The sequence below is a fragment of the Silene latifolia genome, chromosome 5 (genome assembly GCF_048544455.1).
Source record: "Silene latifolia isolate original U9 population chromosome 5, ASM4854445v1, whole genome shotgun sequence".
NCBI classification, from domain to species: domain Eukaryota; kingdom Viridiplantae; phylum Streptophyta; class Magnoliopsida; order Caryophyllales; family Caryophyllaceae; genus Silene; species Silene latifolia.
Window position 1 is genome coordinate 32679025 of NC_133530.1, and position 24757 is coordinate 32703781.

Below are 24757 nucleotides of genomic sequence, written 5' to 3' on the forward strand. Positions count from 1 at the left end.
GATTAGGTCTGAAGTGGTGCAAGAGCGCCCGGCTCGAGGTCGTGACAAGAAATATGACAAGAACGACAAGGGCAAGGGAAAGATGGAGGAATAGCCCAAGTCTTTTTATTATTATTTGATTATTATTATTATTGTTGTAATAAAAAGGAGGGATTTTTAGAATCCTAGCCTATCTATTTTTATTATTTGTCGTACTATTTTTATTAGAAAATGGATGAATGAAATAAAAAGGTTAAATGGTTATGAAACCGTTGGTATTTTCTATTATTATCCTTGTCGAATTTCAAATGCAATGCAAATGTCCTTCTATTTACATTTTAAATATGACGGTGGGTTGAATCCCGTGAAGGATTGCCTACGTATTCACTTAAAAAGCGAAATCAAACCCTTGCGCGTAGTTCGAGTAAATGTAAAAGAATAATTGTTCGAAGCAAGAGCTTGTAATGAACATAGAAAATAAGCATGAGCTTTTGCTTACTCTGGAGGTGCGAATTTAGTTTGTTTGATGATATGAGGATGACAAGTTTGCCAAGATGCAAGAGCATAGTGACATTCAAATAGGCCAGGGGCCGTTTATTTAGTGCCACAAGAGCGACACGTGGGTTTACGCGAGGCGCGTTTCTGTTCTATCCTAGGCATAGTATCGTTTCAGTTGGTCGAGATTTGTGGGGTTTGAGAACTCATTCCCATCTAGGTCTGTGATTCTAACCGCACCCCCTGGGAGTATGGATTTGACTAGATATGGTCCGGCCCAGTTAGGTTTGAATTTTCCCCTTGGGTCGACAGGTAAAAGAGCTCTAACCGATTTGAGTACTAAGTCTCCTTCTTTGATGTTTCTTGGCCTAACCCTTTTGTTGAAAGCTCGTTTGATACGTTCTTGATATGTTTGGACATTATGTAAGGCACGTAGCCTACGTTCATCCAGGAGGATGAGTTCTTCATATCTATCCCTTTTCCAATCGGCCTCCGGGATTTGACTCTCTAGTAGGATGCGCAGAGATGGTATTTCTAGCTCAACTGGTTGTACGGCTTCCATGCCGTAGGTCAAATAGAAAGGAGTAGCCCCAGTGGGCGTCCTGACGGATGTTCGATACCCCCACAAAGCGAAGGGTATTTTGCTTGGCCAATCTCTATAATTGTCAGTCATTTTCTTGAGGATCGTGACGACATTTTTGTTAGCCGCTTCTACCGCGCCGTTAGTCTGTGGTCTATAGGGCGAGGAGTGATGATGCTTGATCATGTACCTGGCTAGCAATTGTTCGGTTTCGGCTTGGAAGTGGGACCCATTATCGCTAATGATTTCATGTGGGCAACCATATCGACAGATGATGTTGTTTTGTATGAACTTTGCTACATTTTTAGCCGTGAGGGCGGTGTAGGAAGCCGCTTCTACCCATTTGGTGAAGTAGTCAATTGCTACTAGGATGAAACAGTGACCTCCTGTTCCGGCTGGGGTTATTTTCCCAATTATGTCAATTCCCCATGCGGAGAATGGCCAAGGAGATGTCATCGTATAGAAACAACGAAGGAGGGACATGTTGTCGTTCCCCGAGATTTGTGATTGTGGCAATGCCTCACATATTTGATGCAATCGGATTCCATTGTGGTCCAATAGTACCCTAGACGTGTGATTTTCTTTGCCATCATAGGTCCGCTCATGTGAGGACCGCATTCTCCATCGTGGACTTCTTCCATTACCTTTCGTGCCTGTGAATGATCAAGGCAACGTAGGACTACACCAAGAGGTGTTCTTTTGTACAATTCTCCTTGCATTAGGATGTATTGGGAAGCTAGTAGGCGTATAGCTCGTTGTCCCCTTTTGTCCATATCTGGTGGATAGGTACCATTAAGCTTGAAATTCAGGATTGCTTGGAACCAGGGTTCTTGTGCGACTTCTTCTTCATCGGTAATTTGGTGGACATACGCTGGCTCCGACCGTCGTTCGATACACAAAGGCATTTCCATCATGTAATCTGGCATATTTATCAAAGATGCAAGCTTCGCAAGAGCGTCCGCAAATTGATTTTCTTCTCGAGGTAAGTGTAAGTAGGTTACATGATCAAAGAATTGAGCCACTTGGTCTATCCTAGCCTGATAGGGTGCTAGGCTTTCACTTCGGATTTTCCAGGATCCCGTAACTTGGTTGATGATCGATGGCGAATCCCCGTGCACTCGTAGGTTTTTAATGCCTAAGCTTACTGCCGCTTGTAGTCCAATGAGACAAGCTTCATACTCTGCGCGTTGTTTGTCACCTCGAAGTCGAGTTTGACAATTGGTGTATGCTCACCTTCGGAGAGAAATGAGCAACACTCCTATCCCAAATCCTCTTAGGTTTGATGCTCCATCAAAGTATAGATCCCAAGAGTCTACATCAGTTTGAAGTATATCCTCGTCGGGAAATGACCAAGTATCTATGGTTTGTGCGTCGTTGATGGGATTTTCTGCGAAGAATTCGGCGGCGCGCGACCCTTTATAACTTTCGATGGCACATATTTGAGGTCGAATTCTGAGAGCATCATGGTCCATCTTGCCAGACGTCCGTTGAGAACGGGTTTCTCGAAGAGGTATTTGACTGGATCCATTTTGGAGAATATCTTGACAGAGTAGCTAAGCATGTAGTGACGTAGCTTCTTTGTTGCCCACACAAGAGCGAGGCATGGCTTTTCGAGTTGTGAGTATTTGCACTCGTATTCCAAGAACTTCTTACTTAGATAGTAAATAGCTCTTTCTTCGCTTCCTACGGTTTGAGCTAGCATAGCACCCATGGCGATTTGATTCTTGTGAGATATAAACCAAGAGGTTGATCTCGTTGTGGTGGCATGAGCACCGGTGGTTTAGCCAATATCTCCTTGATTAGGTCGAACGCCTTTTGACAATCGTCGTCCCACATGGTGTGGTCTGTTTTCTTGAGTTTCTTGAAGATAGGCTCGCAAATCATCGTAAGTTTCGATATGAATCGACTTATGTATTGCACTTTTCCCAGAATCCTCGACTTCCTTTTCTGTTTGAGGTTGTGGCATTTCGATCAGAGCTTTGATTTTGGAAGGATCTATTTCTATGCCTCGTTGGCTAACGACGTATCCTAGGAGTTTGCCAGATGTTACCCCAAATGTGCATTTTTGAGGGTTGAGTCTCATGTTGTACTTCCGTAGCCTTGCGAAGAACTTGCGAAGGTTCGCAATATGTCCCTCTCTTTCCTTGGATTTGACGATCATGTCATCCACATATACCTCGACTTCTTTATGCATCATGTCATGTAGGAGTGTAGTCGCGGTGCGTTGGTATGTAGCTCCGTTGATCAATCCGAATCGGCATTCTCAGATAGCAATAGGTTCCCCATTGGGTGACGAACGCAGTCTTATGCATGTCTTCCATGGCCATTTTGATTTGGTTGTAACCCGCATATCCATCCATGAAGGATAGTAATGCGTGGTCTGCAGTATTGTCTACCAATATGTCAATGTGAGGTAGAGGGAAGTCGTCTTTTGGGCTTGCTTTGTTCAAATCCCTAAAGTCAACACAAACTCGGATTCTCCCATCCTTTTTGGGTACGGGTACTATGTTAGCTACCCAGTCAGAATACTCGAAACTTTGATGAACCCGGCTTTGAATTGCTTGTCAACTTCTTCCTTAATCTTTAGAGCCCACTCTGTTCTCATTCGTCGAAGCTTCATTTCACGGGTTTGAAACCCGGCTTAATCGGAATCCTATGTTCGGCGATATCCCTGTCGATCCCTGGCATGTCTTTGTAGGACCAAGCGAAAATGTCTTTGAATTCATTTAGGAGGTCTATGAAGTCGGCCCGTTCGGTAGAGCTCAAGGTAGTCCCTATCCTAAGTTCTTTGGGTTCTAGTTCAGTTCCTACATTGATGGGTTCGGTGTCCTCAATTACAGGTCCCCCTTCCCCTTCCTGTAGTATTTCTTTGGCTACGTAGGGAGGTATTTCGGTCAAGTCTGGGTTTTGGTCATCCTCAGTATCATCATAAACAGAATTGCACTCAAAATAACGCAAAGAGTAAGCAGAACCTGATTTATTCATATTAAGATTTGAGTAAAGTTGAAACAAATGAGCCAACTGATCGATGGATAGTGGCGGCAAAGGGACAGTAATTGGGGCATTTCCCGAACTACTGTGACTACTTGAAAATAAGCTAGGAGAAACGAGGGGAGTGGGGATGACGACAGGAGTAGACTCTCTAATGACTCCTCTGGACTCTGACTCTGACTCCGACTCCGACTCTGATTCGAACTCGTCGTCTTCTGGTTCTTCTTTGAACATCTCTCCTTCTCCAGTGGTGAGCTTGAAGAGTCTTCCTTGATTGTTGGTCCATTTGATTGATTTCCTCCACCCTTTCTGCTGCTTTGTGTCGATTTCCGTGATCAAGGCGGTGGGGTTGAAGTGATCGTCTTGAAGTATCGTAGTAATGATCTCATCCTGCGCGGCCCTAACAAATCGGTCCTCTCCAAATAGGAGGCTAACAGCTTGTTCGTCTAAGCAAGGTGCTTGACGGGTTTTGACGGTAGGAACCGTTTCTGGAGGGATGAAGTAGCAATCGTGAAAGATCTCGATTCCGGCTAACTTCTTCTCGAGGTAATGCCAAGGTTCGGGAAATCCATGAAAGAGTTCCGAACCTCCTTCTTGAACGAAGTATCCATTCAAGGTAGGGAGATATGGCCTCATTTGGACTCCTACATACTTGCGATTTTGGACTTGGGCGAGCATTTCGAGAACTTCTTCTGTTGTGGGTTTGTACCCTAGTCCAAGTGGTATTCTTGATGAGTTGCCTTTCTTGTATGGCGCGAAGGTGTTCTTCCGAACTGGGTTCAAAGGCATTCCAGGGAAGTATCCCTGGTTTTTGAGTATGTGGTTGACCACCAAGTTAGAGTAGGGATTATAGTATAAGGGTGCCAACTCACTTTCTATGACATTTACACTTTGGAAGCCCCCAAGTTCGTATATGGGATCCGCAAGGACTTGATTGTTTGATTGCTTCTCGATTATGGCCTTGATGGGTGACGAAGTGATCGTCACAACCTTGCCATTTAGTGGGATCTTGATCTTTTGATGAAGGGTGGATGTTACCGCTTTGGAAGCATGAATCCAAGGCCTTCCCAGAAGTATGTTGAATGAAGCTTCGATGTCCACTATTTGGAAGTTGACCTTTCGTTCGATTGGTCCCGTTGCTATGGTTAGGTTAGCAAGTCCTACCACTTTTCGTCGTGTACCGTCATATGCACGTACACCTTGATTTGTAGGAGTCCAATCCGACTCTTTCATGCCTAGTTTGTATGCCGTTTTGAGGGGTATGACGTTGACCGCGGAGCCATCATCTACCAAGGTCATTGGCACATTCTTCTTTAGACAGATGACGGTGATGTATAGAGCAAGGTTGTGACTGGCGCCAAAAGGTGGCAAGTCTTCATCTGAAAAAGTAATAGGATTACTTAGCTTCGGTGATTCTTGGAAGACCAAGTTGACTACATCTTCGGGAGTAGAGTTATGTGCCACATTCAATTTGGCCAAAGCTTGCAAAGAAAGCTTGGCGGTGTGGAAATGAGCTTGCCACTAGTTGCCAAACTGAAAGATCAGCCTTGGTTCTTTGTAATTGCTTGAGCAAATGATCAGTGGGGTCATCTTCATTGTCATTTGGTGTGATGACGTTGGTTGGACCGTTTTGAGTAGTGCTTTGGTATGGACGACCCGAGCGAGTTAGGTGATCCACATCTTGGTCTTCGCCATTTTGGACTATTTCCTTGACTAAGGAGTTTTCAATGAGATATTCGTCTTCATCGTCATCGGCCCAAACCCCATTGATTGCGGCTAGTTCCCTCATCCTCATGATGTCACTTTCTAGTTGTATGATTTGATCAACTAGCTTGTCGACCATGGTGACTACTTCTTGCATAGTGGCATTTTGAGGGAAGGCCAATGGTACGCGCTCTTTAGGTGTTGCATTGGGATTGCGCAAGGTTGTTACCATGTTTTCTAGTTCCCACACTTGTCTATCTACACTCCTTGCCCATGCGATGAAGTCGGAAATGGTAGGGGAGATGGTAGAGTAGAGTCTTTCTTTCTCGATTGCATGAATTTCGTTTTCGGTGGGAGAAATGAGATGTGAGCAATCTAAGGTAGATTCATCACTTGTAATCACTAGAACTCCAAGAGGATTCTTAGTGTTGTTGGGCTTACCTCCTGGTGGAATTGGAAGTCGGCCGTCTTCAATCATATCCTGAAGCACGTGTTTCAACTTGTAGCATTTTTACGTGTCGTGCCCCTTGCCCCTATGGTATTCACAAGAGGGATTTTCGTCCCCGAATTTGGATTTCCTTTCGGGTTCGGGAGTAGGTCCAATGGGTTGGAGTTTGCCTTGCTTCACTAGCCTTTTTAGAGCATTGGAGTATGTATCCCCAAGGTTTGTGAACTTCCTTGGCGGGCTAGTTTTCTTGGATGGCTCGAGAAGGTTAACTTCGTCGGTCTTGCTAGTAGAGCCGTATGAACGACTTGTGGACCCTTGGTATCCTCGACCTACCGTTTTGGACAAGAGTCCTTTGCGGATGTCATCTTCAATTCCTGTCCCTAAAACGGTTAAGTCTTTGAAAGTCTTTATGTTTTGATATCTCAAATGGTTGGCATATATGGGCTTGAGATTATCCACGAACTTTTCCACAAGAGTGGCCTCATCCGGGCGTTCTACTAGTTGAGTACTAGTCTTCCTCCACCTACTTAGAAAGTCGGTGAATCCTTCCTTGTCATTCTGGGTAAGAACCTCTAGAGTGCGCATATTGACTTGGATCTCGGCGTTATCCGCGTATTGTTTTGAGAACTCGATGGCGGCGTCTTCCCAAGTAGCGACCTTTTTGTGATCTAAAGTGTAGAACCATTGCTTTGGGATGGTGTCGAGAGATGAAGGAAAGATCCTTAAGAACATCTCGGGTTTGATGCCTTTGATAGACATGTAATCTTTGAAGGCACGGATGTGGTTCAAAGGGTTCTCGTGTCCTTTAAACTTAGGGATATCCGTCATGCTAAAGTTAGTGGGCAATTTGGAATTGACGGCTTCATACTTACGATTGTTCTCCTGTAAATGTCATCCCCCTTAAGGTACATCAATTGCTCCTCTAGGTATTGGAGTCTTTTCTCACCAAGCGTTTGTCCCTATGATTGGATTCTCATCCTTAGACTCGTCGTCGGAAAATTGTAGTACTTCACCTTTAATGGGAGGCAACCTTCCCTCTACGTCAAAGATACGGCCTTCGATGAGCTCGAGGCGGTCATAGGTTTGGTTTTGGGTGACTTGCATTTGGGCTAGCGCGGCTAGGATTCGATCATTACTTTCTTGAATTTGCTGGAGGTTCGTATCATCACTTGACCCAGGCATCTTGGAAACTGGACAAGAGATCGGCGACGAATCAAAACACGATCGACCATTCTATCACACTTGCTAAAAGAAGAAAAATTTTGACTCGTGAAGTGGGTGTGTGCCACTTGTGTTGAGTGAGTCTTGAAGAAAGACAAGGTCTTTGAAAATGTGTGTCCTAGTCAACTGTAGTGTAGTTGTAGGAGTGGACTCGAAGTGAGATTTTGAAATGGGCTTGCGGCCCGAATTTTGACTTGACAAACGGACAGAGTTTTGACCGGATTTTGCGCTAATTAAAGGCCTAATTTTTCGAAATTTTTGATTGAAATTTGGGTTTTGATTTTTTGAAAATTCGTCATGGTTTTGTTTAGAAGTGGTGATCACGTAAGGTTTACATATTTATACAAGCATTATAACGGGATGCTGAGTGCTTTTAGAAGGGTTTTGGTTTAAAGGGTGGGTTGCCATACCGAACCATCAAACCCGAAGTCTGTGGAGAGGCTCGTGCCAAACAAGAGTAAGGCCGATTCCTAGTCCATTTCCTCAAGTAGTGAAGGCCCTTGATACAAACAAGAGTAAGCATCATGGTATGGATGACGTCAATCGCTATCCATCCTTAGGCCCAAATAGGAATTAAGACCGTTTAGACGGGACGATTGGTCGAATGGGTTGGGTTGGGCCTAGGAAGGCCGAATTAAACGGTCTAGGAAGACCGAGTTATGAAAACCGACAATTGTCTTGTACAAACTTATTCCCTAACCTTGTTCAAGTTTCACCCTTGGCTACACGTAAGTGTATTATCCCCAGCGGAGTCGCCAAACTGTGGACAGCGGGCCGCCCACGGGGGCGCTTGGTGAAGGGGCTCGAAAACAAGCGTTTGCATTTTGTATGGAGTCGCCACCAATTTTTATGGGAAATTGGAACCGTTCGAATACCTCGTGTCATGTCAAGACACAAAGTAGTGACATGAACACTAAGCAATCGTTACCCTTAGCATTCTATGTCTAGAATGACTCTCGTGGATGCCAATGAACACGGGTGCTCACGGAGATCTGGAGTAAGGGGTGAGGGTACGTATTAGGAAGCTCTTTTGATCGAACACCTAATCCCGCCCGCCTCGATAGCGGCCTCTACTAATGATTAGGGAGTTTATTCGTACTTGATATATCGTCGGTTATATGCATGCAATGCAACATCCATTAGATTAATCCTAGCATGTGAAAATTAGACTAAGTCGGTGAACAATTAAGTTAGCAAACAATTGACGTCGAAGTAGAAGTTAATATTGATTTACAGGTGAAAACATACAAACAATAAAAGAAATACAATAATTATAAATTAAAAGAATGAAAATTACAATGATTACAACGGAATAGGCGATTTATGTCGAAAATACCTTTAAAACGGATAATTTGAGAAAACGAATAAAAGAATAAAAGGGATAAATTAATGAACAGGAATTAGCGATATTACGGATATTAGTTAATTAATACGTAGACTAATTAATTACGTCAAGGCGAAAAAGGAGTTCGGGGCAAAATCACCTGAACAGTAGCGAGAAAAGTAATCGCGCCCTTTGGAAGAGGCGCAGCGATTCTTTGCGCGTCTGTTCCAAGGGTGAGTTCTGGCTGTGAAGCCGGAACTGCAAATCGTTAATATTAATTGGTAAATTAATGGACTGATTTGATAATTGACTCGGGTGAAAGTTATTGGCAGATTATTTACATAGGAATTAGGTCATAAAACAATAAAACATGAATGAGGCGGAATTAAACGGATTAACTATGCGAAAGGACGATGTTAATGAATGAACAAACTAACAAACGATTAACTGATTAAACTAAACATGATGAATTGATGACGAATTAGTGATGAACAATAAATAAACAGATGCAAATTTATCAACAACGAATCCCATAAACTCAATATGAACGAATTGAACCTCTAAAATCCGGAACTTGAATTTAATGACGAAAACCCGCGAATATTGGATTATAAGGGATTTAAGTCGGACTTGAGGACCAATTAAGCATGAATGATGAATTATATACAACATACATATGATTTATAAATTACCGTGATGAAGAATTAAAGAACAAAACAAAAGGAACAATTTTGGTACCAATTACAGAGGGACGGAGGAAGAAGAAAAGAAGCGAGAATGCGGCCCTCACGAAGAGGCGGCGCAGTGCTGCGCTCCTTCGAAGAGGCGCAGCGATTCTTTGCGTCTTTTCTCGACGTCATCTCATGGAAATCCGCAAAAAACAGATTTTAAAGACGGTTTTTAGAAATCGATTTTAATGAGGTACTTCCGACATAAATCTTACAATTGTTATACAATAATTAAAATACAATAAATAAAAGGAATATACACCCTCGGACTTGTTGTTGACGGAACGAGAAGAACTAAGATATCGATTAGTGAATGCTCGACGCGAATGCAAGGAAAGAGTGCCCTCGTAAGAGGAAAACGATTGAACAAGTTGATTAATTAGATTGATTGAGTGTAGTGGTCAAATTGGTCGGTCATGCAACGGAGAGGTGGTACCGGAAGATCCGAGCTTACGTGGTCGGAAGTCCAAGCACGTAGGCGCCAATTAGTAAGAACGAAGTCTAGAATGCAAAGGGAGAAGAGAAGGGCGGACACTCGCGTGAGAAATATGAGGAACGAAAGCTCCTATTTATACTAATCACGTGAAGGAATAGGGTTTCGGAGACTCTTTGGAAGTGAATCTCGGAAAGATATAAAAAAAGATACGTAAATCATGCAAAGAAGGGCCTGGGAAGAGGCGCAGCAGCCACTGCGTCTCTTGGAAGAGGCGCAAAGACTGCCTTGCGTCTGTTCCCAGGAGGTTTCCTCCTTTTTAAGAAAGATTTCCGTGTTTAAGTTATGGTAGGACGGATTTAATTCGATTATCTTTTGAATATTACGGGATATTGTTTGCCAAAAGATAAAATTTGATAAATATGGAATAGAAATATCCGGAACATTCCAACATTCGACTCGGGATTTAACAACTATCGAAAAATGGAGACGGTTTTTGACCCGACTCGAATGTACTCTAATTACTGCCAAAACGACCGTATCGGCACGTAGATGACAACTAAGAGGTTGACATTTAATATTTGAGCAATCACTTGACGATAATCTTACGAACTGTCACTAATCGTTCCGCGAATCAAACATGCGGCCCAATCATCACCGGGTGGTTTGCGAGGGGTGCAGAAACGAGGTGTCTACACAATGAACCCGACCCCATCTCCAAAACAAAAACAAAATCCAAAAAAAACTAATTCCTCTGAAATACCATATGAAACCTTCTTTGTCGCCCACATAAACCCTGTGGGTAGGGGTTATGGTGACAATAGCTTGGAGGTTGACTAGTCGTGTGGCAAATCCGTGGTGCCTACTGGTGCGATGTGAGATTATGGGAATGGGTTAGCATTTTGCATAGAGTGGCAGTGAGGTGGTGGTCAGGTGGGAGTTGTGAGGTCGTGAGGACTAAGAAGCTGGTGGGACATGTGGTACGGTGGGTCGGTGGCGGTGGCGAAGGCAAACGATACTTTGATTTTTATTTTTTTTTGTTATTGGTGGTGTTTGGTAACCTTCTGGGCTTCTGGCCATATGTTATGAACTTATGATGATGATGAATTATAGAAGTGAGGTGGTGATAAATGATTTTTTATAATTAGTTTAGGTAGTGAGTGTTTGACTGTTTGTTTTTGGTGAATAGAAGTATGGGTATTTTGGTCATTTTATTTTTTATTAACTTAATGAGTCGGGATTTAAGTAAAATGTAGATCGGGAATGAAATACGGTGGTAATTGGGATATATATTATGTATTGTCGGCGGTAAGTTGTAATAAACGAAATACATGGTGATAAATTGTAAAATACGGAAAATACTAGGTGGTAAGTTGTAATTTTCCCTAAAATAGCATTCCTAATTAATGTTGGACTTTCAACAATCACACACTGGCTTTCTCAGACAAAGAAGGGGCGATGGCGGCTAGGACGGGCTGAGATGAAGAGCTTGTGGTGTCAGTGCTGCCTGTGTTCGCGGATGAGGAGTTGTTGGAGGATACATCCATATTTATAGGAGGTACAAAATAGGTAGGAACAGGGGCGTCTTCAAACAAATGGAGGCCCGGTGCACCGAGAAAAAAATGAGGCCCCAAATATGAATACACAAGGGTATTATATTCTGATTTTTGTATTGAATTTAATCAATAAGGCTTATAAATTCGGTGTCCAAAACCGGAGGCCCGGTTCCTCCGCCCGTGGTTGCACGGGGTGTTAGACGCCCCTGGGTAGGAACTGGTAACCGCGTGGGTAAATTTGGTAAAGGAGAATCCTGGTTTAGAACATTTATAACTTGTCTAATCGAAGGTCTTTGAGGGTAGTCTGGATGACAACACCACAAACCCACCACCATTAAGCATTCTACTTGCTTTGTATCAAACTCTCCTTCTAGCTGTTCATCGACAGCTTCTAGAAGAATACCTTCCCCGTACAGGCTCCATACCCATTCTACCAGTTGCACCTTACTTGGGTCTTCATTGAACTTGATAGGCCGCCTTCCACATGCTATTTCAAGGGCGACCACACCAAAACTGTAAACATCTGATTCTTTGTTTGCCTTTCCTGTGACGGCACATTCTGGTGCCATGTAGCCTAGAGTACCGGCTAACGGTTGTCTGTGATCCAGTTAAGCCGTGATCAACTGATCTTGCTAGCCCAAAATCTCCGAGTTTAGCATTGAAATTGGAATCAAGCATGACATTACTCGATTTGATGTCTCTATGTACTACACACTGTTCCCATTCTTCATGGAGATACAGCAAGGCCAATGCCAATCCATGGGAAACTTTGTACCTAACTGTCCACGGCAATGCAACCTGTACACTGCCGTAAAGATGGTAATCAAGACTACCCTTCGGCATAAACTCGTAAACAAGAAGCAATTCCCCTCGATCGTGGGACCACCCGAGAAGCTGAACCAAATTCCTATGCCTTAATCGGCTAATAATTTTCACTTCTGATACATATTCCTTTTTGCCTTGTTTGGATCCACTTGAGATCCTCTTTACCGCAATTTCTCTACCTTGATCGCCCAAGAAACCCTTGTAAAGCCACCTTCTCCTAGCTTCCCTTCCGCAGCAAAGTTGTTGGTCGCTCTACTAAGTTCCTCATACGTAAACCTCCTTGGACCGGTACCTTTCTCAAAGTCATCATCATCGTCCTCACCGAAATAAATTTCATCATTTTTAGTTCTCGGACCCAGTGCCCATCTCCGCCTACAAAAACAGCAAAGTATGCCCGAAACTACAAGCAAGACGAAAATACCCCCCACCACACCAGCAACCAATCCGGCCTTGGCGGCCTTACTCTTAAGTACAGGGCTACTAGGCCCATGTGCTGGACCACCATCATCATAGATGTCTGGCAAGGCTGTGTAGAACTCCCAAGAAAGAATATTATGACACTCGGGATTTGGTCCTGCAGAACTGGAGAAACCAACTTGGATATTTTCGGGCAAGTAAGTGCGAAGGTCAATAATATAAGAAAGGCTAGAATTGCCCCTGAAAATAGGGTTAGGAGCATAAGTTAGAAAAAGACTCAGATTATGTGTAGAAGAATCATATGTTATCCAAGCATTCGCTGTTGACCCATTCTTGATGCTACTCTTCCAGGTTACATTAGCTCTTGAAACTATGGAATTAACATCTATACCAACATGATTATCACTTGGGTCCCAAACATTCTTGTAGGTGTCGAACTCGACAGCTAAAAAGTGGTTTTTGATTGGATCATTATATGAATGGTTTGAAACTAACCCGAGATATGGACCAGTTGAATTGTCAGGAACTGAAGAGTTTACGGGTGTAAGGAAAAAAGAGAGACCGTCACCGCACTGAGGAGGGTTTTCGCACAAGATGACGAATGAAAAATGGGTGGTAAAATCAGTGACTTTCTTAGTGTTTTCGTCCCAAAGTTGTATAGGACGAGAGTAGTACAACTTTGATATAAACGAATGAAGGGATGTGTTTGTTAACTGGATCATTCCGTTTGATATAAACGAATCGCCCAACAAGACAATGTCAGGATTGTTTTTGCTAAAACTAGTAAAATTGAAGGAGAGTGATATTGTAAATGGAGTAAAAAGTACTAAGACAAGTGCAATACCAAAGATGTAAGCTTGAACTTTTTTAACTCGAAATCCAGAGGAGCATAAGTTGCTGGGATTCGTATGATCCATCTTTGGAGAAGCCACATGAATTTGAAGAGGGAATAAAATGCTTTATAAGTTTATATCCTTTTTTAACCATCTTATGCCTATATATGTACAGCAAAAAAAAGTGTTCCAATATGACCAAGTCTCCTGCCAACTCAGTCAAAAAGTTTTAGTATGTTTTTCCTGCTTATTTTATTCATTTGATTCAATTTCAAATTCTATTGATTCAATTTCGATTCGATTCAAATCAATCTATTCGATTGATTCGGCCACTCAAATTTCACTCACTCACTTGATTCAATTCCACTAAATTCAGTCAATTTCAATTTTGTGAATCTTAAATTTAATAGTTTTTATTAATATTATATATTTATTATTATTATTATTATTATTTATTATTATTATTATTATTATTTATTATTATTATTATTATTATCATCGTCATTAATTTATTATTAATTAGTCATCCTCATTATTGTAATTATTATGAGTATTATGGTTATTAAAATCAATAATATTCATATTAATATAATTAATACTATTACTATTACTATTATTATTATTAATATTATTAATAACATTGTTAATTTTAATATTACTATTATTAATACGTAATTATTTTTTCATATACGAACTTTACTCTTTCACATACACTTTTTCATAACTTCTATTTTGTAACATTTTCACCTAAAACCGAACCAAGTGAACTCTTAAATCAATATTTTTCCCTAAAACTTAATTTAATTGCTCAAATGACTTAAAACTTACAAGATGGATTCTAATTTATTAAATAATAAATTAATTTACTTGTTATCAATTATTAATATTATTTGTTGAGTTTTAATTAATGAACCAAATTTTATTTATTTGTTAAAGATAAAATTAGGGTCTGTCAATTTTTATTTATCTAATTAATTAAATTAGGATTGCTGGTACTTCGTGATGGCTACCAAATCAGTCAAATTAGGATGATAAACGGCTAGTTTTTGAACATCAATCTACCAAATCGGCGCTCCATTATTTCACCTAATTAGATTGATGGTGAACCGTGGTTCATGGTGGCTACCTAATAATAATAATAATAATAATAATAATAATAATAATAATAATAATAATAATAATAATAATAATAATAATAATAATAACAACAACAACATTAATAATAATAATAATAATAATAATAATAATAATTATTATTATTATTATTATTATTATTATTATTATTACTAATATATTAATATTAATATTATTTCGATTCAATTCGACTCAATCAAATTAGTTCGATTCGATTATTTCGACTCCTCCATTCGATTTAGTTCGATTCACTCATTCCATTCGATTCGATCCACTCGATTGATTCGGCTCGGCTCGCTCCATTGATTCGATTCGGCTCGATTCGATTCGGCTTCATTCGATTCAACTTCGATTCGATTCGGCTCTAAAAAGCCGAAAAAACAGGCCTTAACAAGAAATTTTCCAATCGTTTTTTCCAATCAAATTTAATGCCAGTTTCTTTTACTTTTAATGCTATAAAATTCTTTCTTTAACATGTCATATTTTAAACAATCTCAAGCATGAAATATTTTTGTCACAATGGACTTCCATATTAATTATTTAATGTAAATAATTATTTAATTACTTAATAGGAATCACAAAATTTCTTTTTTTTTAGAGAACATGTTCTTGTTTTCAAACTAAGTTTATTCATTTAAGAAACAAAACCTTTTTTTTTTGTAATAAGACAAATTTTATTTTGAAGTTTCCTTTTGTGAAACTTCATTGCTATTGCTCTTGGAGTTTTTTTTTTTTTTCCTCTCTTTTTGGCGCTCTTGGAATGGATTTGCTTCATTCTAATATTTGATTGAAGTATTTTGGAATGGAGTTAGATACCCAATGGATTCTAACTCTATTCCAATCCCATGTAATCTCATAACCATCTTCCTCTCTTGGTATCAAACTTCATTCCCCCTTCTATAATTTTAAGATGAACCAATCAAGTTTATGAAAAAACTTAGAACTTTTTACCTCTACAGATTCATATTTCATTCCACTTCATACTATTGAATCAAACAACCCCTTAGTGTGTTTAGAGGTTGTCTTCAAAATATTTGGAGCAAATTGGTACACGACACATAGGCTCGGCTTTAGACATTATGGAAAACGATCGTCCACATAAAGTTTACGTATATGAGTCTCCATTAATTATTTAATTTGCTTGAAATTTAATTTGTCAATCTTAACCCGTCGTTTTAGACCCTATTTTTTTGGACTGAAATTATTTGAACTATATTAAACTGAATTTAATGGAGCTGAACAATGAATTGCAATAATATTAAAAGATTGTAGTAATAATAATAATAATAATAATAATAATAATAATAATAATAATAATAATAATAATAATAATAATAATAATAATAATAATAATAATAATAATAATAATAATCTAAGATATATAAAAAAATAAAATAGTAAAATAATAATAATAATAATAATATATTATTAATATTAATATAAATGATAACATTATTAATAATAATTATATAATATAATAATAAATATATTAATAATAATAACTAAAAATAAAATAAATATGATAAGTATAATATAATAATATTATAAATAATAATAAAAATAATAATAAATAAAATTAATGATAATAATAATAATAATAATAATAATAATAATAATAATAATAATAATAATAATAAGTATGGGGATTTGTGCGCGGTAGCGGGTTATGGTTTCCTACCTTTCTCTTTCTCTTCACTGGGGGAGCTGAGTTCGGATCTTTGTTGCCTTGCTCAGCGGATCCGAAATTCTCGGTATCTCAGGATGCTGGGGCTCGGGTAGCCGCTTACATTTTTACTCGTCTTAGCTTTACTATTGCTAAGGGTGTGGGAGCCCAGATTGTCTCTCGGCTCCCCACCAATTTCATGTAAACCTTTTATTTGTATTTTAATGAAAGCTGCGCGCATCTTATAATAAAATAATAATAATAATAATAATAATAATAATAATAATAATAATAATAATAATAATAATAATAATAATAATAATAATAATAATAATAATAATAATAATAATAATAATAATAATAATAATAATAATAATAATAATAGGTCTAATAATAACATATTAGTATAATTGTTTTGGTCAAAACAATCGAGTCAGCGTTGCTCGAGTCTGGGTTGAGCCAACGCGGTCCTTTCGGATATATGTTGGGTTGATACTCGGCTGCCTCGGGAGGGACCTGCACAGGCAACACATAGGGCCTCGGGGGTTACCAAAGAGGCCCTCTCCGATGCCTAAGTTAGTATGTTACTGGACGTATAGCCGAAACCTCGCTTGAGGAAGGGGTCCCGGAGTTATCTTAGATGCTTGAGTAGTTTTATCTCTAGAGAAAAAGGTTGTTAAGTGAGATATCTTTTAAATACATGAGTCTTGCACGTGTCCCCTTTGGAATGGATCCAAGGAAGATATTTATAGAGCTTCAAATGTACTTTTTTGTATGAGGTTACAAGCACTTGAACCACCCCAGTTGGCATGCGGGCCGGGTCGGCGGAGCGTGCCCTATCAATAATAATATTAACTATAATAATTTTAAGTATAATAATAATAATGATAATAATAATAGTAATATAATAATAATAGCAACAATAGTAAATAAATTAATATAATAATGATAATAATAATAATAATAATAATAATAATAATAATAATAATAATTTGAACTGAACTTAACTTAATTTAATGGAGTTTAAAAAGAACAGAACTGAACTAAATTTTATAAAGTTAAAATGAACTAAACTAAATTTATTAAAATTAAATTAAAAGAATAGTCCTTAATATTAATGACAATGTCTAACAGTATGTTTGAGAGAGATGTGGATAACTGAAATCAAAGATAAACAAACATAAGGCGAGAATTGACGAACTTTCCTTATCCATCATCATATCATATATTTATCTAATGCAAAAGTCAAAGTCGCTGACATGGCATCACAAAATTTGATCTCAAGATGACATGTCAATTAATGAAACAACTAAGTTCAAAACACAAATATGGCAACAAATTTAAAGCTTCCTATAATAAAAATGAATTTAAAATAAAATATGATGTATTCCCTATCTTCTTTAAAAATATTTTAGTTGATTTTATAGTTAACTTACGAACAACTATAATAGTAATCCAAATATAAATTTTATAGGAGCTTTTTTGAAAATCATTTTTCAAGTACTTTTTTTCCAAATTACACAGGTGTAATCATTTCCGAAAACATATACAGGATAAAGTTGGCTGAACTTATCAACTACGGGTAATTAGTGGAAAATGGAAATCATTCATTTTGAATGAACATATAAATGTTTTAAAGGTGTTAATAGCAATATGTCTCTATACATCTATATAACTAATTTTATCAATCTTGAATATATAATAATATACAGAGACTTAATTTTTGTTATAAAATATTTATTATAAAGTATTTGATCAAAAATAAAATTGGTGCTATTATATGCAATGATTACTCCTAACGTTCAAATATGATATAATTACTAAAGATTAATCAAATAAGTTAAAATAATGATACATTTACAAAATATCAAATTTTATATCGGTTACAAACATATTTAAACCTGACTTATCTTTATCACAAAGCAATGAATTGTGTTTTTTAGTTATTTGTATGTTTTACATAATTACTTATAATTGCTTGATAATCACAAAGCAATGAATTGTGTTTTTTAGTTATTTGTATGTTTTACATAATTACTTATAATTGCTAATTGAGAGTTTTTTTATAGCAAACCCTTGAATTTTTACAGGTTTAAACCTAGTTGAATGTTAAAACACAAGTACTAATGTAATACTTGGAGCTAGTTTAGTCTTGCTTGTGACGGGCTAATCCCGTCACAAGTTTGTAACCTCTCACAAAAAGGGAGAAGGGACAAGGTGGGGCATCCCCCATGTGCTTCCCCACTCACTTTTCATGGATCATTTGTGAGAGGAAACGGTATCCGTCACAAGTTTGTGACGGATATCGCCGTCACAGATGAGAATTTGTGAATACGGAGTGATATAAATTGGGTGGCTTGAATTTGCGTTGAAGACAGACTAAGTTAAGCGGGACTTATTTCTAGGAAATTACTTGGTATGGATCCACTTGACTTTCCTAGTTATTGTTGATCTTCCATTTCAGCTTGTCTCCTACGTCCGACACACTAAGCTAAGGCGTGACCTATTTCTAGGAAATTAGTGGGTACGGATCCCACTTGGACTTTCCTAGTTATGGTTGATTTTTCATGTTACCTTGTCTTCTTCGTAGGTTTAAATTTTCATTGAAGACGGGCATTATCGGTCATAAATTAAAGATAGATAGTGTCTCTCTCATAATATGCAAGTGATACTATTAATTGGGTGCTCTATTTCCACTCTACTTGCCTTTCTATTTGCTTTATTGTGAGAGAGACACCGTCTTCAGCTTGTGACAAATAATATCCGTCACAAACAAGACGCTTTGTTGGGTTTTAGTTGGCTTTAGGAAATTAGTTAAGGTTTTACTAATTGTTGCTAATGCTAATTCGTATTAGGAAATTAGTTAAGGTTTGACTTTTTTTGTTGTTTTATTTTCGGTGTATTGTTCGTGAAAGTGTTTTTAGGCTTTTTCTGTACTTTCTTTTTTACTTGGAGATATATTATAGTTAGGGTATTTTGAAATTTTGTGATATGAGCCAAAACTATGTAATGAGGAATGACACCAAAACTCCTAAATCTGTATGATGGTTTGATTTGTCTTAATGACAACCCCTAAGTTAGTATTCCATTTTAATATTCGAGCATTGTAACCACTAAATTAAACTTACTTAAGCGAAACAAAAATACTTGGTATATTTGAAATAAAAGTAAAAAAGAATAAAATATTAATTGTTTATACCTCGACATTTCACGTTTAGATCCTTGGTAAGTAACTCTGAAAATATACAAAAATAAATTAGAATCCAATTAAATAGAGTGTAAAAGACTAAACAAAAGTATGCAAATAATATTTTTTGTCTTTTTAGTTGCCAAGATCATTAACGATAATGGAGTAATGAAAAATTTAATGCATATTTCTTAGAGAGTTTTTTAAGGTTCTTACATAGTCATTTATTTAGCCAATTTTTATTTTTTGTCTTTATAGTTTTTTTTTTATGGCGAGGGGGTTGAATCCTCCCCCCCCCACCCCCCCCCCCCCTCCCCCCTCCCCAACCCCCCTCCCCCAACCCCTCCCCCGGGCCCATGCATTTGTCTTTATAGTTACCAAAATCATTACTCATGTAGTTATGAAAATTTTAGTGCATATTTATCTTTATTTTGTCTTTTTAGTTACCAAGATCATTAGTCACGGTTATGAAAAATTTAGTGCATATTTATGTTATAAAATTTATAAAGGTTCTTAAATGATCACTTAGTTAGAGTAAGATGATCTCACTTGATACTTAAGGAATTACACACAATATCATTTTAATGTTATTGTATAGAAAATAATAATAATAATAATAATAATAATAATAATAATAATAATAATAATAATAATTAATAATAGTAATAATAATAATAATAGTAGTAATAAAAATAGTAATAATAATAATAATAATAATAATAATAGTAATAATAATAATAATAATAGTAATAATAAGGATAATAATTTATGAATGAATGGATTATAAAAATGTCATTTGAATTAAAATTAAATGATTTAGGTAGCCTTTTGATTGTATATTCGTTTTTTTACCCGTGCAATGCACGAGATAAATATAAATTTTCTTACTAAAATTTACACGTGCTTCTTAATACTCAAAAGTGAATAATAATGTTTAATTAAACTAAATGTACAACAACTTCTTGCACAAATGAAGATATATTAGTATAGTAGTACAATACAATAATTACACATTGTGTTTGAAACATAAATAGTTTGATCTACGAAATTAAATATGAGAAAGTGAAAAAAATTACCCTAATATGAACAAAATAGTTATCCAAAATCTGTTATACAAACTTTACAACTCATTGTCATTTGACACAAAGTACATTTTTTTTGTCTTTATCTACTAATAAAATGATACATCAATAATTTATTAGTTTATACCTTAAGTTTTATCTTTAGTTTTCACCTTAGTCTTGTGCCTTTTGATTATCTTCTTTCTTCAAACTACTTGCATGAGGCTCTACCATATCTACATTCACGTGACTTTGATGATGTAGAGTTGTTACACATGTTTTATTGATCAAAGAGAAAACATCAACATGACGAACATTTAACAAAAGAATCAAAATATTCTCACATGTAGACCATTTAAATTAACCCAAATGAAAAGTATAAATTTCAATATAAAGCAAACGATTCATAAGTACGAATAACATAAAAAATTAAAATACTTTATCATACTACAAAACAACAACAATAACAATTTCATATAAGAGATGTTAATTCATTTTTATATACCATATGTTCATACTCACCAAAATTAAATATAATATTCAACCATGAAATATAGTATGTAATTTGAAAATTTATGATCAATGGATATTAAATGGAGGATTAGTGAATGGAAGCTATTAGTTTTATATCCATTATACAACCATTACTTTTAAACTTTTCATTTTACTTTTCATTTGTTTATTTTGTGAGTTATGAGTATTATTAAATAAGATTATACAACCATTGATTCTCATTTTTCATATTCCTTTTCATTTATTTTGTGAGTTATGAGTATTAATAAATAAGATAATTTATTATGAGGACTTTAAGAGGTAAATTAATTAGGAAAAAGGTTAACGAAAATTGTGGGTGTTCAATTGCCTTGTTTTTAGATGCGTGAATAGTTTTTCACATAATAAGTAAATTGGACTAATGTGAAAAATGTCATAGTTTCTCAATTGCCTTGTTTTTAAATAGTAGTTGAAGTAAAATGTCATACTTTTACTTTTAGGAACGTTATTAAACTACAAAATTATTTTTATTTTTAATTAAAAAGGTTTTAATTTTAGGAAAGTAAAGTATAACACTTTATAAAAAAAAATACAACACTTTTAACAAACACTTAATCAAATTTATAAATTAGAAAAATAAGTATGGAGGACTTTTAATCAATTCATTAACAGGTTTTATTACAAAAACTTTAATTAAAATGTTCAATTTTATTTGTGAATTTGTATAGATTTCATTACTTTTGAATTTTTTTTAACTCATGAAATATTTAATGTATAAAACTAATTTAAGATTAATGCTAATATCCTTCGATTTGGTTTATCTTATATGTTACAAAAATTATGAAATTTGTAAGGGAATTTGTATAAATTACATCACTTTTGAAATTTTTTTAACTCAAGAAATATTTAATGTATACAATAATTTAAGAATAATGATAATATCCCTTTATTTATTTTAACTTATATGTTACAAAATATATCATGACACTTTTGTGAGAAAGTTTTGTAAATTTATTCAATACAAATTTCAAAATTATAAAAATGCAACATAGAATAAAATTTAATGATTATGCCACATGGAATTAAATTTAACGCTTTTAAAAGTCTTTTACTTTGATTTACTTTAACTTATATGTTACAAAATATGTGATGACACTTTTGTAAGAAATTTTAGTAAATTTAATAATCAATATAATTTAAAAATTATGAAAATGCAACATAGAATGAAATTTAATGAGTACGCCACATGGAATTAAATGTAATGCTTTTAGAAGCCTTTTAACAATATTGTATAGATATAGTCATAGTAATATCGTACGAAGTAATGTATTATAAAATGTCATTTGAAATAAAATTAAATGGTTTAGGTAACCTTTTTTTAACTTTACCCTTTTAACTATAATTAATAATAATATAATATTTTATGGATTAATAAAACTAAATGGTTTATGTAGTCTTTTAAGTAAATTTTATAGATATATATAGATCATAGAGGTTGGGTGAAATGTGAATAATAAACTACTCTTTTTTTTTGTCATTTTTTTGCTACTCCTTTGTCTCCTCATCTTTTTGGTTTGTTAATTAGTAATAAATTAAATAGATAATTAAAATGTATAGAAAGTAAATTGATTGCTAAGCCTATGTGGAATTAAATTAATTGCAGTGACATGTGGAATTAAATTTATTGCTTTTGCCTAACCTTTTAATTATATAGTATAGATAAATCTATATAAAAAACACTAATTATATTAATCAAGATTAATCAAAGAGGGAGATAATTTGTGAGTATGAGAGTCAATTTGCGAGGTTCACTCCGAAGAGAAAGCTTTAGTTTGTTCCGGTTAAATTGGTTGATGTTCTTCTAATCTCTTTAAAGGTTAAAGGAGTTTGTTCGGATCTTGGTAGCCTCAAGATCATTTGACCTTCATAACGTTGGTGAGTTCTTTCCAAATTGAACTCTATTTGGGGTAATCTTTAGATTACCAAATTTGTTGCTAGAATGAGGTATTACTTTTGGCTTTTATTGAGCGCGTGTATATCGGTCTACTGTTGTACTATTATCTCGACAATAGTGAATTTGCTCTCTTTTAGTTTGGACGTAGCCAGTTATTTGACTGGTTTCAAGTATATTAGTGTGATGACAACAAAATTATTTGTTAAATCTCTATTATTTTGTTCTTACCATCTTTCAACTAAGTATTGGGTAATGGGACGGCCCCGTTACAACAATTGGTATCAGAGTCCAAGGTCAAGACTTAGGCCTCTTCTGTTTCCGTCTTGTCTTTTAGGCGTTATTTGAGTTTGTTTATTTTTTGGGTGAAAAGATGTCGGGAGCGAATATTATGAAAGTTGACATGTGAGTTTGGTTAGTTTGTTTAAGAATGTTAGTGTTGACGGTAAGGTGAAGTTTCCTCCTTTACAGGTCAAGCTAATGGATCCTCAAGATAAGCTACCAGTATCTGTTTTCGCGCCTCAATGAGGTGATTTGGGCTAAAGGTGGAATTGTTATGACTCTTGAAAGATATTCCTTGGATCTACTAAGGGGTTGTCTGAAACGTCGACGTGAGTTTGTTCTTTGGAGCGTTGGGTTAGACTAGCTAGTTAGTCTAGTATTTGGAGATGATTTGTGCTCGCTTAGAATGTTGCTTTGATTTTTACTTAAGTTTTGTTGCCTTGGTGTAGCATGTTTGTGGTGGTCATGGCACCTAGTATACTCAAGTGAGACATTATTTTTTCGTGGCATATGTGTCTTTTTTTGGGCAATTTGGTACGACGATACATTTGGCCATGATAGTTTCGAGGAGATTTGTTTTGGAGTCTTGTGTACGTTGTTTTGGTACACCGTTCCATTTTTTGAGACATTAGGTATCTCATATATTTGTTTTGACGTTTGGTAGCTGTTGTGTAACACCTCGGCCCAAACCCTGGGTCGGGAGCGGTCACTCACGGTAGCTTGTCAGGCTGTGTAAGGAGCGTCACTCATGGTACCAGACTGTGCACATGGAATATAGATCAACACGGGTCCCTTTCAGCGCATTCTATCCTCACTCATACACATCCCGGGAACCTGTAACACCCCCATACTCCAAGTGCCTTACCAGGACCACTCAGGTATGAAGATGTTACCATCTCGGTTCCCCGAGGCAATGATAATCATAAGACAATAACGAAACAGTATTTAAATAGTATTAAGTTAAGTGAAAGATTACAATCCGGTAATCAAACTGATAAAATGTGAATACATGTTCTCCAAAAACCAAATGCCTAAAAGCTAAACATAATGTCTGACAACAGCGGAAGACTCTTCTAACTGCAGTGATGACTCATTCTAGCTAGCCCATGTATCTCTACTCATACCTGCTCAACAACTGCTCACCATCCCCGAATGGATCACCACAGTTTTTAAAACAATAAACGGGTCGATACTAATCACACAATTTATATAATCCAACAACACACAAACAACACGGCTCAATCGTCACGGATATACTCCGAACTCCATCACCAACTCCACAATACGACTACACACTAAAGTGTGTAGCCACCTTGAGTGCCCATCGCAACAGGTCACTCCACGCCGCCAGTGGGGGACAACAGCCGTTCCCACCTAATCCCCGCTCATCTCCGTCGAGCGATAAACCCAAATCCATTAATGTGCACATCCCTTCTGTGGCGGGTTCCACAGA

The 24757-nt window shown here is 36.5% G+C and overlaps 1 pseudogene; it reads right to left on the reverse strand.

The window, feature by feature from the left end:
* Nucleotides 1-11327: 11327 nt before the first annotated feature.
* LOC141655187 (L-type lectin-domain containing receptor kinase IX.1-like) lies at nt 11328-13618 on the reverse strand (annotated as a pseudogene).
* Nucleotides 13619-24757: the final 11139 nt, after the last annotated feature.